Source organism: Clupea harengus, chromosome 7, assembly GCF_900700415.2.
Source record: "Clupea harengus chromosome 7, Ch_v2.0.2, whole genome shotgun sequence".
Lineage (NCBI taxonomy): Eukaryota > Metazoa > Chordata > Actinopteri > Clupeiformes > Clupeidae > Clupea > Clupea harengus.
The window spans coordinates 26,280,698-26,299,174 of record NC_045158.1 but is presented as its reverse complement, the minus strand read 5'-3'; the positions used below and the strand labels follow the sequence as shown (position 1 = coordinate 26,299,174).

At 39.9% G+C, this 18,477-nt stretch overlaps 2 pseudogenes; one reads left to right on the top strand and one right to left on the bottom strand.

Moving 5' to 3' along the window:
* Positions 1-2,472: 2,472 nt before the first annotated feature.
* LOC116220969 lies at positions 2,473-9,833 on the bottom strand (annotated as a pseudogene).
* Positions 9,834-11,785: 1,952 nt separating this feature from the next.
* On the top strand, positions 11,786-16,660 carry LOC116220968 (annotated as a pseudogene).
* The last annotated feature ends 1,817 nt before the right edge of the window (positions 16,661-18,477 follow it).

Sequence of the window (18,477 nt, the reverse complement as noted above, 5' to 3'; positions counted from 1 at the left end):
CCATCCAATAAGGTTGAAGCTCATCTTAACCATCCAATAAGGTTGAAACTCATCTTAACCATCCAATAAGGTTGAAGCTCATCTTAACCATCCAATAAGGATGAAGCTCATCTTAACCATCCAATAAGGTTGAAGCTCATCTTAACCATCCAATAAGGATGAAGCTCATCTTAAAACCATCCAATAAGGTTGAAGCTCATCTTAACCATCCAATAAGGTTGAAGCTCATCTTAAAACCATCCAATAAGGTTGAAGCTCATCTTAACCATCCAATAAGGTTGAAGCTCATCTTAACCATCCCATAAGGTTGAAGCTCATCTTATCCATCCAATAAGGATGAAGCTCATCTTAACCATCCAATAAGGTTGAAGCTCATCTTAACCATCCAATAAGGATGAAGCTCATCTTAAAACCATCCAATAAGGTTGAAGCTCATCTTAACCATCCAATAAGGATGAAGCTCATCTTAACCATCCAATAAGGTTGAAGCTTATCTTAACCATCCAATAAGGATGAAGCTCATCTTAAAACCATCCAATAAGGTTGAAGCTCATCTTAACCATCCAATAAGGTTGAAGCTCATCTTAAAACCATCCAATAAGGTTGAAGCTCATCTTATCCATCCAATAAGGTTGAAGCTCATCTTAACCATCCAATAAGGTTGAAGCTCATCTTAACCATCCAATAAGGTTGAAGCTCATCTTAACCATCCAATAAGGTTGAAGCTCATCTTAAAACCATCCAATAAGGTTGAAGCTCATCTTAACCATCCAATAAGGTTGAAGCTCATCTTATCCATCCAATAAGGATGAAGCTCATCTTAAAACCATCCAATAAGGTTGAAGCTCATCTTAACCATCCAATAAGGGTGAAGCTCATCTTAACCATCCAATAAGGGTGAAGCTCATCTTATCCATCCAATAAGGTTGAAGCTCATCTTAACCATCCAATAAGGTTGAAGCTCATCTTATCCATCCAATAAGGATGAAGCTCATCTTAAAACCATCCAATAAGGTTGAAGCTCATCTTATCCATCCAATAAGGTTGAAGCTCATCTTAACCATCCAATAAGGTTGAAACTCATCTTAACCATCCAATAAGGTTGAAGCTCATCTTAACCATCCAATAAGGATGAAGCTCATCTTATCCATCCAATAAGGATGAAGCTCATCTTAACCATCCAATAAGGTTGAAGCTCATCTTAACCATCCAATAAGGTTGAAGCTCATCTTATCCATCCAAAAAGGTTGAAGCTCATCTTATCCATCCAATAAGGATGAAGCTCATCTTAACCATCCAATAAGGTTGAAGCTCATCTTAACCATCCAATAAGGATGAAGCTCATCTTAACCATCCAATAAGGTTGAAGCTCATCTTAACCATCCAATAAGGATGAAGCTCATCTTAAAACCATCCAATAAGGTTGAAGCTCATCTTAACCATCCAATAAGGTTGAAGCTCATCTTAAAACCATCCAATAAGGTTGAAGCTCATCTTAACCATCCAATAAGGGTGAAGCTCATCTTAACCATCCAATAAGGATGAAGCTCATCTTAAAACCATCCAATAAGGTTGAAGCTCATCTTAACCATCCAATAAGGATGAAGCTCATCTTAAAACCATCCAATAAGGGTGAAGCTCATCTTAAAACCATCCAATAAGGTTGAAGCTCATCTTAACCATCCAATAAGGTTGAAGCTCATCTTAACCATCCAATAAGGTTGAGAAACAGGATGACATGAACAGAAAGCAAGAGAGGGAGCAGAGCCAGAGAGATGACGGTACGGCTCGCCACCTCGTTTCATCACTCTGTTTATTTCACACCTCTGTGCTGGAAACCATGACAACTTGCCCCCTTGTCCGACACATCTCTGGCAAGGTGTGAACCTGCTGGCACCGAGCTCGTTTGTTGCCTCCTTATATAGTTGAGGAGGTAGTACAATCACCTTCCACACTTTTAACTAGGAGAGCACATTTTCCTAGGTCTATACTTAACAGAACTTCAATTATATAATCCAGTTAGTGCCTGGTATAGATGCCTGTATATGGTACCAGTTCAAAATATTCTATGCACAATGCAAACAGGCTATAGAAATCACTAAATAACTAAATAGCTTGATTAATACTTGCTCTCCAACACATGCACCTGCTTGTAAATAACATAGCGCATAAGAACGCCCCACTCAATTAACCACACAGTATGGGTGGCTAGTCCCCTTCAGACGTACTCTTCTTCTAATGTATCTAATTTTAGATAGAGCCCCACCCTGTAGACCCTGCTGAGGTTAGACAGGGCCCTGCTAAGTACGGCTCAAGCCTCAACACTAGAGCCGCTGCGTGATGTCACATCAGGACCACAGTAGGAGGGAAAGTGAAGTTTAGGTCCAGACAATACGACCAATAATGCATGACCAATACATGGCTTACTGCTGCCAACCGCTGACTAACATTACACAGAGGATTCCAGTTACCTCACTGAAATGCAACCTGGTACACAAATCAAATTCTAAAACTGTTATTGGAGTCATACCACCCAGAAATCCTGAATGACGTTTTTTTGTGGACAGTGACTGCTGGGACATATTGGAAAGCAAGATAAGCATACTTTTTTTTTTTTTTTTAAAGTGTGCCTCAGTAATTAACATTAAAATACATCAAGATGACCATTTCAGGCCTTCACGGTCATCAAACCAAGCTTCTCTAAAACACCTAGCTTGGCTTGGATGTGTGTGACGTCATGGGAAAGCCTGACACCAGGTTTCATTTAGCTGGACAGGGGATGAAAGTCCATTTTAGTCTTTGCCAGTCTTATTTCAAACAAAGACTGTCAACTCATTATAAATATATGAGAATATGAGTTTTATTAATCATAATTTATTTGATAAATTGATCATTAATCATTTCTTTCAATGGTGCTATAATCCTGTGCACAAACAGTCCAACCCAAAAGCTTATCAATATGGGAATTCTTTTTTACCCCTTCAGCAGGGAAGTGGTCGAGCTGGGTTTCTTCCTCCTCTGCCGTGTTGATGACTCGGGCCAAGCTGGCACTCAAGGCTGAGAGTTTCTGAAGAAAATCAAACCAAAAGGCAAATGTTTTACATTCAAAAGTCATGTTTAGACCGTAGGGGTGTGTACCTCTCCCTTATGAGATGATATGCTACGTATCTAGACACATACAAATCAAGGACGGTGCATTTTAAGATGGAAAGATTGCTACTAGCCATTTAAAAGTCGTATGAAGAAAAGTTCGGGGCATTTCAAGCAAAAATACTACACCCCCTCCCCGCAACCACACACACAAATAACTCATTCCCACTCAGAGTGAAAACCCTTTATTGAGCATTTATTAAGTGTTATGGTGATCCCTTGGTGACTATGCATCATAAACGATAACCTTGTACCACCCTACCCTTGAAGAAATGTTAAAGGGTTCGAGTGACAGGACGAGAGGAATCTATAATCGGCTGTGCGGGGGTTGGTCTGGAGGGGGGGGGGGGTGTCATGGCTTACTAACTATTAACACACAACGTGAGAACTCCATGTGGCTAACGAGTTTCTGCTACATGAACAATGAGAGTTATATAATATTAGTCTGAGCAGGGACGAATCAAACATCGCTATCCATTTATGTAATACTAATGTAACAAAAAAATGTTTTGTCTCTTTGACTGAAGACAGCATAGTGTGTCTGTTCCACTCAATTTTGCTACCAGTTACTTGTGGATGGGTTTAATTTGAGCATTGACAATTGTAGGATACGATCAGTGACATAATGCTACATGACTTTTAACGTCAGGTCTTTCACAGCAGCTTAGTTTATAGGCGACAAAAGTAGAATTAGCAGCAAAGCCCCAGTCAATCGATTCGTAACTTTAGAAGCAGGCTATCGACCGGCTCATAGTACATTTAGTTCGATCCAGGGGTCCGCGAAATGATGTCGTCACATCTTTAACATTAAACACGTTTCGATTCGTATCTGTGAATCATTACACTCCTACTAGAAAGGTTATCTTTGATTCATCTTCGTCCTCGCTCACCCATAAATCAATTCCATTGAAAAGTAAAAATGTTACAAGGGTGTGTATGTGTGGAGGCTCCAAAGATATTGTATCAATGGCACATTTGAATGAGACAACTTATAACGGGAGCAGTCTGATTACACCGTGAACTATGAATTTGACTCACAACACATCTTTCACAATAAATAAGTTATCTTTATGTCCAATCAAGATGCCCTTCACATCATAGAAAATGTACCACATTAATAAGAGTATGTTAAAACAAGCACCACCCAGTTCTCTCTGTACAGAGATGTCTGAAACAAACAACAGTACAGAAAGACTAACGCATACCTCCAAATAGCTTTCGGAGTCCATGGCATAGTCTTCTTCAAATTCTGCTTTCAGTCCCGCTTCAGATTGGTTATCCAGCTGTGAAAAGCAGAACAACTCAATCGATACCAGTCATCTACTGATTTGATATGACAATTATTAGGAAAAGTAGGTCCAGACAGAGAAACATCTTAAGTTGGTAAGTACCTTGGGAGGGTATGTAATGTTGAGCGTCTGGTAAAGACGGAAGTTGACGAATCCCATAAGGGTTGTGTAGAGTTCTGTGAAAGTGGCCATTACTCTGTAGTCCACATCGGTGGGATGCTGTCAGGGGATAAGTTACAGGAGCACACAAATCAATGGCCAGCAATAGCTAGATCATATAGTAGTAGTTAACGTTATACGTCATCACACTTATTAGTTATATCCGTTTTCCATATCAAAACCACAGCATGTCTGGAACAAGAGATACATGCTGAGGGCCCTTCAGCTTCTACTTCAAGCACTACTGCAGGTGTAACCTCCATTACAAAAAGCAGAATCCCGCACTGTGATCGAACCTCATGCACGGGAGACAAGAGACAAAACCCTGTGTGTTTTCGCATCAGATTCTGACATGTCTGTCAAGGTGACTGTTCCATCTCCACTGGCTTCCCTTCTACAGAGCTATGTGAAAAGAGCAGGCAGTGAAAGTGATGTTGACCTAGCGCTTCCCTGACCCATGGCCTCCTGTTATCTGGTCCAGCTCAGGGGACCAGGCTCTGCTGAATCGTTTCTAACCACCACTTCAAACAATCGTCTCTAAACCATTTACCAGCGTGGAGTCAGAAACCTTCCTTTCCTTTCCAAAAGAGCAAAGCCCCCTTCTGTGGGACCAACGAAGGCTCTGTTGACTCTCCTCAAAGTCAAGATCACACACTGACAGAGTTATCTATTACCACAACAGAAGTACTCAAACATTAACAAGCCAGACATCTTTCTGTGTGCACAGACCCGGTGTAGTTGCACACAATGCAATCAATTAACTGGGCTCCCAGTAGGCCTGCTCTGTCCAACCACTCATAGCAACAAGGACTAGAATGTAAAAGCAATCCTTCCTAATATGCAATATTGATAGGCTAATGCACTTTTAAGTTCCTCGCAGATTATGAAACATAAAAACTGCACTAAAGGAGAAATGAAACACTGGACAATAGGATCTACCATTTCCATACTTTTGATTGTCAGAATACCACCCCTTTGTACAGTTAAAATCCAAACATCCTCAAATCCCTAAAATCACTAACCACCGCACTTGTTAATCAGCCAACTATGATCGAACAATATGGGTGTGCACACACCGAGTAGGCACATTAGATGCCCAACATGACCCTCACTGCTGATGGTAGCAACGGCACTGCTTGAGATAATGTCACCCCACTTACGTCATGGGCAAACTGATAGGGCACCAGCCAGGTGATCGTCTGTCCAAGAACATCTGCCTGGTAATAAATCCCCTTGATGGAGATGAAGACCTGATGGGAAACATTATAAAGCAAAAGTTATTAAACACTAGAATCCTGAGGGGTGGCCTAGCGGTGGGCTCGTTTATTACATCATGGCCTTTCGAGCCTAGCAGCCTCAAACAAGCAGAGTCATCTTCATAGGCGTTGGTGTCCTACCTTTCTCAGACACCGAGAAGTAATGATGTAGTTCATCCACTCCACCGTGAGGCGCCGGCACAGCTGAATGGTCTGGACGTGGCATTTCCCCGTACGGCGAAGGTGGAGAAGAGGAAACACATAGAGAGGCATCGTCTACGTCACGCACGGCGTCGATGAACGTGGGGTACTGGGACAAGAAGCCACAAAAGCACGTCACCATCTTGCTGCACTGAATCAAAATCTCATGACTCCATATCTAATGTCTCCCTCTGCTGGAGGAAAAGTGACGGTGCACCCAGTTCTCACCTCTCCTTCACGATGTGGTCCAACTTGTAGCTCGGCCTTGTTGTCCCTCAATCTGGCAACCCCGGTCCCATTCTGCTTTCCGTACGCTTTACGGAGCTTCCGCACAAACACCTGCACGATACACAGACAACCCATCTGGTGTCATTCTACGGTACCCACAAAACATTCTCCCACTCTCCTGGCATTGACATGACAAATGGGCCCAGCACTTTCCCTTTTAATAGTGAAGGCAGATACACCGCGGGAGTTCATTACATTACTCATTCTGCTCTCAGGAACACAGAGGTTGAGCGGGTCAGAAAGTTAAAGGTGATATACTCCATCCAATCAATCGTAGGTGCTACAGCCTGAACACCAAGGCAAACCAAGGCACACTGCCAATGGGTTCCTCCTCATCAGAGAAATTACTCAAGTCAAGGTCAGTGTTATTCAGTGATGCCAACTCGTACGAATTGATCCGTACTAATACGAAAATGTGGTGGAAATACGGCGATACGAATATGATGACTCATTCATACGAATTTGGGGTCAACTTGCAACCAACAGATTTGGGTTTCTGTGATGTTTTTTTATCAACTACTGCTTAATATGCAACTCCAATGAAAGAATATTAAACTAATGATCAAGAATAAAACTTTTTTGACTCAAGCGATATATTTTTCTAACACAAATACGAATGGTTAACGCAAAATTTCCATCGAATCAAGGTATGTTTCTGTCAAAAGATTGCGCTAAATGAAAAGACTCAGTATGGCAAAAGGATGAAGTTGGAAACAGATCGCATTTGTGGTCATCCCCATGGCAACAAACTGACAGGAGCACCGCTGCTGCCACTGTTCTAGGCTTCGTCGAGCAGTACTTTCCACGTGACGGTAGTCCTTCTATCGAGCTCTCTTCTTACTTCGCTCAATTTAAAAATTATTTGGATTGCAAAATGATATTATCTTGCCAAGTTCTTTGTGATGGAAGTTCATATGATTAGATTGTATCACTGAATGAGATTTATGTTAAATAGCAACTAATGCATATTGATATGATTTTATGTAATGTATCCCAGTGTTAGTCCTGATTAGTACATAATAAAACTTGAGTTATTACAGGCTGTGTTCATTTATTTCTAGATGACAAATCTCAAGACAACATTTGCTATATGGGCATACAGAAGTTCTACAGCTGTATTGCTTAGTATACTCTTTGAAAATGTCTTTCCTGAGAATACGTCTTCTTTTGTTCAGCCATGATTGTATTTTATAAGGGTTGCATTTGTATACAGAAACACTTATGAGAAATACTTCCACCACAATATGAAAAGGTTGCCGAAAAACACTGACGCAGCCGAATTCACGTGATTAAGAAAAGAGACCCTCTCAAAAAGTGATCTTACAGACTACAAATAAGTCTATGTTTTGTAGACTGAATGCCACAATATTGTTTCTTTTACAAGTACATATCAAAATTTTGCTTGTGGCGTCCACTAATGCAGTACAGATTTCACTTAAGGAAAAATACTAATTTACTGGGGAAAATATTAATTTTACCTTACACTCTCTGAACTATTACATTGTGAAAGAATGAGGACCTTACCTTAGACTCTCTGAACTATTACATTGTGAAAGAATGAGAACCTAAACTTATACTCTCTGAACTATAACATTGTGAAAGAATGAGAACCTAAACTTATACTCTCTGAACTATAACATTGTGAAAGAATGAGAACCTAAACTTATTACTCTCTGAACTTATTACATTGTGAAAGGATGAGGACCTTAACTTATACTCTCTGAACTATTACATTGTGAAAGAATGAGAACCTAAACTTTATACTCTCTGAACTATTACATTGTGAAAGGATGAGGACCTAAACTTATACTCTCTGAACTATAACATTGTGAAAGAATGAGAACCTAAACTTATACTCTCTGAACTATAACATTGTGAAAGAATGAGAACCTAAACTTATACTCTCTGAACTATTACATTGTGAAAGGATGAGGACCTTAACTTATACTCTCTGAACTATTACATTGTGAAAGAATGAGAACCTAAACTTATACTCTCTGAACTATTACATTGTGAAAGGATGAGGACCTTACCTTATACTCTCTGAACTATAACATTGTGAAAGGATGAGGACCTTACCTTATACTCTCTGAATTTCCCGACGATGGGCTCGTGCAGCAGGAAGCGGATGTCTTTGAGAAGGTAGAAGGTCCGAGGGGCGGTGGAACCCTTGTTGACCTTCTTCTTGTGTTTTGGCTCATGAGGGTAGATTCCTTTCAAAATGCACAGACGTCTGCAGACAAGATAAATACACCATTTTAGGCAACTAGACATTGAACTAGAAAGCAAGTCTTAAGTAGTCTTTTGTGCCTTCATCTGCAGCAAGGGCAGCATAAGGTTTTCCTATTGGTGCAAAGTATAGTTTTCACAGGAATAGTTTCACTACCTGAAGTCGGCCAGGTGCAGCTGTAACTTCTTGCGGGCTTTGTTTCGGGTGATGTAATTCGTGGCCGACCCACTCTCGTACTGCAGAAGACAACATAATTTTGCTGATCAGTCGTGCAGTAAAGACATCACAGACCAAACAGGACAGAAAAAAATACATAAATATATTTACATACAGTATCAAATATCAAGAAATAACCTTATTTAAAAATGTTCAAGAGCTTCAAACTTGGAGGCCAATACACATAAATCACACTACTTGTTGAGCCAACTATAAAATGTTAGCGATAAGTCTTACTTGTACTCATTACAATAAATAAGCTAAACTGACTTATTTTGGACATTGCGGCACATGACGTGATAGCCGAGGGTCTTCCATCAGAGTCTGCTCACGTGAATACCATAGGCATATAAACGTTTAAATGTCTATGATGGAAACATGTTTGACCAATAATAAGCACCATATGCACGTGGTTGATAAACCAGTTGCGTACCATGGGCATTACTTACTGCTAAGTTAGCTACTGTATTTACATAAGTATGTGGCCACGATGACATTATGACTTATATTTATACAAAGTTAACGCTGTATAGCATGTTATGTATGAGTAAGTAGTGGCTAATGGCTGTCCTAAGGTAGGAAATAGCGACAGCTAGCTTGAAACAAGATAGGAAAAGCTAACCAGCTAAACTGCGCAGTAAGGCTAAATGCAAACTAGACTTGATTCGACTTGTCAACCACTAAAATAAGTCCCACTTAAGGGGAGCGTTATGTTTAATGTATATAATATTGAGGCTATTCTGGCAGAATGTAAAAAGACTGTTTTTATCTAACTGTGCTAGCATGTTACCTGTACACTAGTTCCATTAGCTTGTCGTCTAGTACACGATAGCTTCTAAATTCTGATTTCCTATAAATTGCTTTTATTTTCTTTACTTTATATTGGATGATCAATTACCTTTTTCTTTTGCAACCCACCCATTGTCGAATATCAAAATAGGGGATTCCGAAAAGTATAAAAATCCACAAACAGGCAAACGTCCCCGTCAACCTGCGTGCTCAAAAGTTAGCAGCACACGTGTGTGTTGTGTTACGTAGTAAGGACCTCAATTTTCAGCGCGGTGGCCGCATATGTGCCTGAATATTTTGTTGAACGATTGTAAGTTGTTTTGATGTCATTTACATTTCCCTTGCATTGCAGCACACATAGCATTTAAAGTTAAATGTACTCTCTCACGCATCTGAATGTAACGGTCTGTGAGTGCACGAGTGGCTGTCCTTGTGCGAACGAGCATGCAGGAGTGCCATAGCATAGAATTTCCAAATCCGTAGACGAGCTGTGGTAATCGTATGCAAGTATCAGAACTTCCATGTTGTGTACTGCCCAGTCACATGAACAAACAATTCCAGGATAATTTATCTCAGTGTGTTTAGCAGAGAGAAAGCCTCACCGGTGTTTACATGGGACTATTGCTTTTCATAACTATGGATAAATTGTCAGGTTTTTGGACTTTCTTGGAGTACGGAAAACTCTGGGACTTTGGGACTGAACTGTGAGCCAACAAGAGACAAGAAGAACACTGTTTTTTTGGTGTCAAAGATTCAACACCACCTGAATTAGTAGGCCAAAGATGGGACATCATAGGATATTACTTCATCATTTCTTTATCACTCTATCAATTCTTCCTTTATTTCTTAAGGGCGCACCCAATTACTATTTGATAGATACCATATTAATTATTATCGTGTGTGTGTGTGTGTGCAGCGGTATGCAGCTACTACGTACCTGCATTCACAAATAAACATCCGTGAATACATTTGTGAATCCGTGACTGTGACTGCACATCCAATTCTACTACCGTAAAACAAACAATTTAAGCCTTTCTATAGTTTATTGTTAAATCAATGCAGTTACCGCCCAAAAAATTGCTGCATCTTGGCTAAAGCACTCACACCACTCTATAACGTTACTTGTCAAACTATTTGTTTCTACAACTATATTGTACAACTAAATATATTCACAATTCTTCATTCATAATATTACAATGAAAATATTCAAAATACTGTAATGCAAAGTGTGGAAAAAAATACAGTATCAGCGGCGAAATCTCATGTCTTAATTAGGAAGTGAATGGGTATTGTAGAAACTAATAAGATATATAAATTAAGTTTTATTGTAGCATAACAATGTAATTATTTTGAAAGAGAAAATCTTATCAAGACAGTGTTATTTTCAACTCTGTTACATTAGCTACTGTGTCGTCAGATATTGACTTTTCTTAAAGAGACAGACTTTCTTAAGAGAAGAGACGTCTCAGCGCACAAATTCAATCACTCAATCACAATAGCATACAGTATCTACATCGTAATGTGAATCTACAGCATAGACTATTATTTTCTATAGGTCTATAGTTTTCTCTGCCCCTTCACAACCATTTAGGCACACTCTTCAATCTGAATAGCAAACTACCTTCAAATACTGTTTCTGGTAATCTAATCAGGTATGATTTGCTGAAGCATGAAATAAACGAAACTCGTATTGTATCTTCTTTTATTCCCAGGGAGCAAACAAAGTCTACTAATGAAAATGTTCATATGTACTGGAAGTCACTTTGCATAAAGACGTCTGCTAAATCAATAAATAGCGTAAATAGATATTGCTTTCTGTCGGCCCTGAGCCAGTACTTAAAAACTTTGTACCATGCACATGCGCAGTGAACGCACACAAGTCCGTGCGGGCGCAACATTTTGTTCAGCTGTTGACGAAATTTGCGTCTTGCGTACCGAGCGCACACCGTGCCCATATCGTGTCCGCGGGTGTATGACGCATGAGCAACTTCTTATTTGTCATGAATGTCTGTCCGTGATTAATCCATCCTTGTGGCATTGCTTCTTAGTTACCTTTACTTTTTTATCAGAGGGGCTAGGACGTAGGCTAACGACAGGAGGGAAGAGAGTATTGACAGATGAAGAAATGATATGTATAAAATAAGACCTCTGTTTTTTTCGTGAACAAGAGAGCACATATTCTAAGGAAGACTGAGAGAAAAGGGAAAATGGGTTTCAAGGACATTGTGAAGGAATATTTTCTTGGTTTCTGGGACTATGAGACCCCTAAGGTAATGGTGGTAAGAAATAGAAAACTTGGAGTTATATACAGAGGAGTCCAGTTTCTAGTTATCACATACTTCATTTGGTAAGTTTCAATTATAAACCACATGCTTTAAATTATGTTGATGCAAATGTAACCTTCTTTAAGGTACTTGTAATGTTCTAACAGATTTGTCCATTATGAATAAATGCCTCCATGTTGGCTGTTGTATGCACTAGTACTATTTTTGTAAGCATCAACATGAGGAATGCATGAGAAACGTTTCTGCATTTCATGCAACTTTTATCATTAATAAACAAATCAGGTCATTTTAGGTGTGTAGGCTACTTTGCAGTGGGGGAAACTGTAATTCCAGTACACAAGAGAAGCTGTGAGATGTGCTCTTTTTTCATAATCTTCCCTATCTCTTCTCTCTATATGAACCATTTCCAGCTCAGTGTGCAAATGATGTGCCCTTTTGACCACTTTGCTTATTTAATGGTGAAATAAATAATATGTTGCAATTGATTCACCTAGGCATGTGTTGAATAAGCAACACTGGGGACAGTTTGTGAATGGAAACCTGGAATCACAATGTGTATTCAAAAACTGATTAGAAGCAGATTTTGAGCAGAACATTATCTTTCTAGTGAACAAAATGACCTTGCATGTTTAATATGGAATGTTTTATAGACTAATTGAGCTGTCAGGCGGCTGAGTGGCCATCATGTTTCTCATCATAACAGCCATCAATGTGTAGTTTTACCCAAATGGACCCATTTTGTATGTTCCATTTCCTAATTATGTCAAAGGCACACACACACACACAAAACAAGTGCAGGAAATGTATCATAGGTTTATCATAATAAAGGCATTTGTAAAAGAATCACCCAAAATATACATACCTGAAGATATGTGTGTGTGTATATATATATATACTCAAAATGTTGGCCAACATTATATATATATAATATATATATAAAAAAAAAACATATGTTTGGCCAACATTTTGAGTGCAGAAGCTAAAGGGGAGGCATGGATGCTATGAAACTGCCTGTGCAATGCTTGGTTTGATATCCCCACAGGTATGTGTTCATCAGTCAGAAGGCATATCAGGACACTGAAACCAGACCTGAGAGCTCAGTGTACACTATGATGAGAGGAGTGGCCCTGCAGGGGGACAATGTGTTGGACATGGTGGAATACGTCCATCCCTCCGAGGTACGGAACATGTCTCTGAAGGGCCATCTACAGGTCCTCTGAACATCTTCCTAAACATCTGTCGGTCCTTTAAGACTTCAGACATACATTGTATGGAGTTGCATTACATACAGAGGTGTATTACACACAGTCATGATTGAAATGGCTTTGATGAATATGCCCTGGTTGCTATGGTTATTTGGACAAGCTCATGAAAGTCAAGGCTAATGTTATTATTATAAATTCGCTTATTCCACCCACTATGGAAATGCATTTTGTTTGTATTGAGCACATGGTGTAGGATTATTATTATTATTATAAGGTTTATTTTTTTGCAGGGTGGAGATGTTATTAGCACTATCCTGAGGCGTGAGGTTACTCATGATCAGAAGCAAGGCACATGTGCAGAAGTAAGGAAGCATTTGATGCATTATGACTCATCTACGCTCCATTCAGGACCTGTCATACAGAAGAAATATATGTTTTATTCTATTCTATTATATTATAGAAATATATGTTTTATTTTTATTGAATGTTTTATGGTCCAGAAACATCTAATGAAATGCAGAAGATGGGTAGGGATTTTGAAAACATGAGGTTTTCATGTTTTCAGTACAGTTATACAACAATCTAGTACAGAAAATTATGCTATACTAAACCAATGTATTTTTTGCAGCTATAAACACCATATCAAAGTTACTGTCTTGCCCATTTTAAATTTAACATCATACATCATTGTCAAGGACAGTAAGGCTGCTATTGAAGGATTGTACACATATTCACATACTTCGAAACTAGCGAAGGCACTTCCTTAAATGCCATTTTTATACTATCTAACAGGCATTTACCGTGTTGCCAAGGCCAACTGTACAAAAGATTCAGACTGTATTCCTGGGGAAATAGAACCTTGATGGTAATGGTAGGTGAAAGCTTGCTAAACCGCTAGATAAAAGTGGCATGTAAAACTCTGCTGAGTTCTATGTTGACTGAGGTGTGTTTCTGACCTGTGTTCTGAAAGGACAGCGAACAGGACGTTGTGTGCCATACTAGCAACTACAACCTTCAAGACATGTGAAATCCAGTCGTGGTGTCCTATTGAAGCCTTTGCTGCTGTTAGGTGTTTAGAACTTACTTTCTTTTGTGTTGCACTGCAAGTCCCGTCAGTCAGCTGGCCATGCTCCATGCAGTGGACTCATGACACTCATTCCACTCATAGCGCTTTTCTGATGTTCTGAATTGTGTTTCTCATTTCAACAGAGAAACTACCATTGGCAGAAGCTGTCAACTTTTCTGTATATATCAAAAATACAATACACTTTCCGAAATTCAAAGTGCTAAGGTTAGTCCCTATTTTCATTTTTGAGGTGGCCGATGAACCAAAAATGTACAAAATACACAATAAACAAATAATATTTATTTTCACTCCTGATTAGAGGAAACACAGGCCAGAAGAAAAGTCAAATATATCCCCCGATGCCATTACAATGAGAGACTCACCCTTACTGTCCTGTTTCCGGCTGGGCTACATCGCAGAGCATGCCAGGGAAAAAATTCAGTGAGCTATGCAGAACCGTAAGTCTTTATTAGTCTTAAGTGGTTGTCTGTGCCAAGGACATTACACATTACTGTACAATCACATAACAATATAATATAATACAAACGGGTTCTAAGTTGTTATGGACTGGACAGGTTTCTTTATGATTGCACACATTACTGTTACTCCCACACTTGATTTGTCTTTAGGTTAGTTTAGATTTATAAGGTTAGTATAGGTTATTATTATGTGTATTATATGTTTAAGCATATTGTAATTGTATATTTATTTTGTATATTTAGTAGTTTCATCATACGTGTATCATATGTTGTAATTTATGTTCAGAGTACTTATATGTAATGTTATAATTATGTTGTTATGTTAGGTTGCTGTGCGGTGTCTTGGTCTTAAGAATTTCAGTGCCCAGTCTGACTCTGTGTTTGTTCTGTGCATCTGACAATAAAAGACTTGAAACTTGAACCTTGAAACATTACCAGAGCTCGAACTCTTTTGCGCTTCAGGGAGGAGTAATAGGAGTCTTCATTAACTGGAAGTGCAACTTTGATGCGGACCCTTTAGCGTGTGTGCCCACTTATGCATTCAGGAGGCTGGACGTACGCAAGAACCTGCCTTACTCAGGGTATAATTACAGGTGGGTTTTTAGCCAAGTCTCTTAAGCTTGCTTACAGAGTGATTGCTGTTTCTGCTCCCACCTACTTAAATGCTCTTGTAAGGGCAAATGTTACCCCAGGATGCTGCGCTCGTTTCATGAGCGTCGTTTAGCACTGCCGTCTGTGCAAGTACGGGAAATCATAAGCCTATTCTCATTCGTAGTTGGTGGAACAAGCTGCCTAGCACTAACCAGAGCAGGGGGCGGCCCTCTCTACTCTAGCCACAACTCTTCAGAGAGCACCTCCTTTCCTAACTCCCTTCCTCTACCTCTCCTTATCCTTCCTCTACCTCTCCTTATCCTTCCTCTAATGCTATCTCCTCTAACTAGTACTTAACTCGCACTTTCAGTAGTTACATTCCTGCACTTTTTTAAATTTCTTATTAAAGTCGCAGTAGTATTTATTTATTGTTACACTAGGTCTCTATTGCTCGTAGGTTGATTGTACGTCGCTTTGGATAAAAGCGTCTGCTAAATGACTAAATGTAAATGTGACCAACAGAGTCTCTGCCACTGCCATGTTGTCCTCTACTGGACCTTCATGCTGAACGCTTGAGCACAAGGTCCAAGTTCAGAGTTAAAATAATGGATCATGTTTAGTCACACACTCGGTCTCATCACCGTATATATGTTATCACTTGGAAATGCTAACTTTACATGCGTTAGCTGCATGGATGCACACTGTCTGAGATGTAAAAATGCTCCTTAGATTTGCCAAGTATTACAGCAGGAACGGTGAGGAGTACAGAACACTTATCAAGGCCTTTGGAATCAGACTGGATATCATCGTCCATGGGCATGTGAGTAGGATCAGATCAAACTGATATTTTATTCCTCACAGTAAGAAAACAACAGTTAACTCTGACCTCTCTATAGGCTTGGGAAATTCAACATCGTCCCAACCATCATCAAGTGCAGTAACGGCTATGACATCAGTTGGAATTGTAAGTGTCACATGATTTCCAGTTCATAACAGAAATCGAGCATCCTATGAAGAGTCTAATAACCTAAGAGAACATTCATACTTTTTTTTCAGTGCTCCATCATCTGTGATTGGATCATGCTGACCTTCATTGACAAGAACGAGATTTACAGCGACAAGAAATTTGACAGCGTAAAGATAAAAATGCAGAATCACTGAGAGATTATGTTTGAAAGATGCAAACATACTTTTACCTCTCTCTGATGTGCTACTTTGTAATGTATGATTACAGTGAAATTCAGATTTTCGAGGTGAAGTTTTTTTCTCTCTCTCTTTTTCTTCCAGTCCTCTGACGAGCCCGTGGAAACACATGGTCGTCACAGACCTCACCCTCACGAGCTACGGCTCCATACACTCAGACCTCTCAGATGGTGTGCCGCTGGTGACGGATGGCGTACTCTCCCACCCTTGGCTAGCGGTACAGCATGCCAACTCAGCTGCAGAACCTGTATAGTGACTGTGCTGGTGGCCTACTCAGCAGACCTTTAAAACCACACATGGTCACAGTGCCTGAGATCCTCTGGACAAGTCTGTAACCATGACCTCAACCAGAAGCCTTCAAGAGACAAAAACATTACGGCAGAGCACATACCAAACTTGAACTACAATAAATAGCTTCCAGCGGTTCCCAAACTGCCCCCCTTTTGACAACGAACAAAAATGATCACCGGCAATTTAACTTTTAATAAAATAAACAGAAGCCCATCAGCGGTTGCGTAGCTTTTTTTTTAAACATTGTTTTTACATTTGAACAGATAAATATTTCAATATCAAACATTTTTAACTTCTGACTGGGTGATCAATCCATACAATGTTCTTCTTAGGCTATCCCTTCTAACATATAGGCTAATTGGTAGTCCCTGGCCATATTATATATAAGTACGAAGTAGGCTATAAACTCATCACTTATAGGTTAGTTATCGGCTACTATGCTGTAAGAGCACCTGTAATTGGTTGTGTAGGTTTCTTCTGGGCGGCCCGCCCCACACTTTGGGAACCACTGCTTCAGTCAAATTCATCTTAACTTCATTAGTCTTCACTGTACTTGAATTTTTTAAATCAAATCTCTTATTTGTGTAAAAAAATGAATGAATCAACACATCATTTAACCAGTATTACTGTTTGCCAGGGTGTATATAATAATGCAGTAACAGCTAGAATAAAATCACAATCACAACATATCGAAACATTGCAGAGTATGCATTCTGTCCTGTTCGGAGAAGTCCAGACTCTAGAGTTTTTAAAAGCTTGATGATTTGTTTGTTCTCGGGTTGATCTGTGTAGTGTAATCACGTATGCTGAGCACATTAAGAGTTAAAAGTAGGACTGTGGCAATTAAAAGTCTCATCATTTCCAAGAACCATTTTCATTTCTAACGCCAGCTGATGTAGCTTTGCTGGAAGACAGAAGCGAGGCTTCCCAGGGGGGAAGTGGTTCATGTAACAAATACAATACTGTCATTACTCTCCCCACAAAATGGTTTTCATAATAAGATTGCGGTGAGGAGTGCCTCCCAAGGCGCCTTCCACTCAGACTCTGGTTTCCTCTCTAACACGAGGGATGGACCACTTCAGACAGGAACCCAAAACCAAGTGTTTCTAAAATGAATGGATTTTTCTTTTCTGTGATTGGGAAAATAACCTTCCACGTGTCAGTTAGATAAGAGTAATGGTTTGGGGCTGAAGAACACAGAGCTGTAAACTGACGTGAGCAGCCAAGTGCACTCGGACCAATCCTCCACTGGCTACCAGGAACAACTCATGAACGCTGTAGTCAGAACAGTACAAAAAAATAAAAAATAAAATCCTTTTCAGGACTGGCAGCCCGGCTTTCCAGAGCACTTGATGTAAAGCAATCGAATCAACCCATGGACATCCAAGTAATTACATTTTAATATGGGGCCAGGAAAAGACCCATCAGCCGACAGGACAGGACTCTGATGAGTCAGAGGATGGATCGTGTTGTGGGTGGGACAATGAGGTTAGAGAGAGGAGAGGAGAGGAGAGAAGTCCAGTTGTGGGACAATAAGGTTAGAGCAAGGATAGGAGAGGAGTCCAGTTGTGGGACAATGAGGTTAGAGAGAGGAGAGGAGATGGGCTCAGGTTGGGGTTGCCCTTCACAAAGCACACTCACAGATAATGAACCTATGCTTCATTACATGTTCTATTACCAGTGACTGGTGCTTTTAGGATCCAGTGATGTAACAAGCTGGTGCGGGTCTAACATGGACTGCTGGGGAGGGATCATGTCAGCGATCATGTCACACTGCTG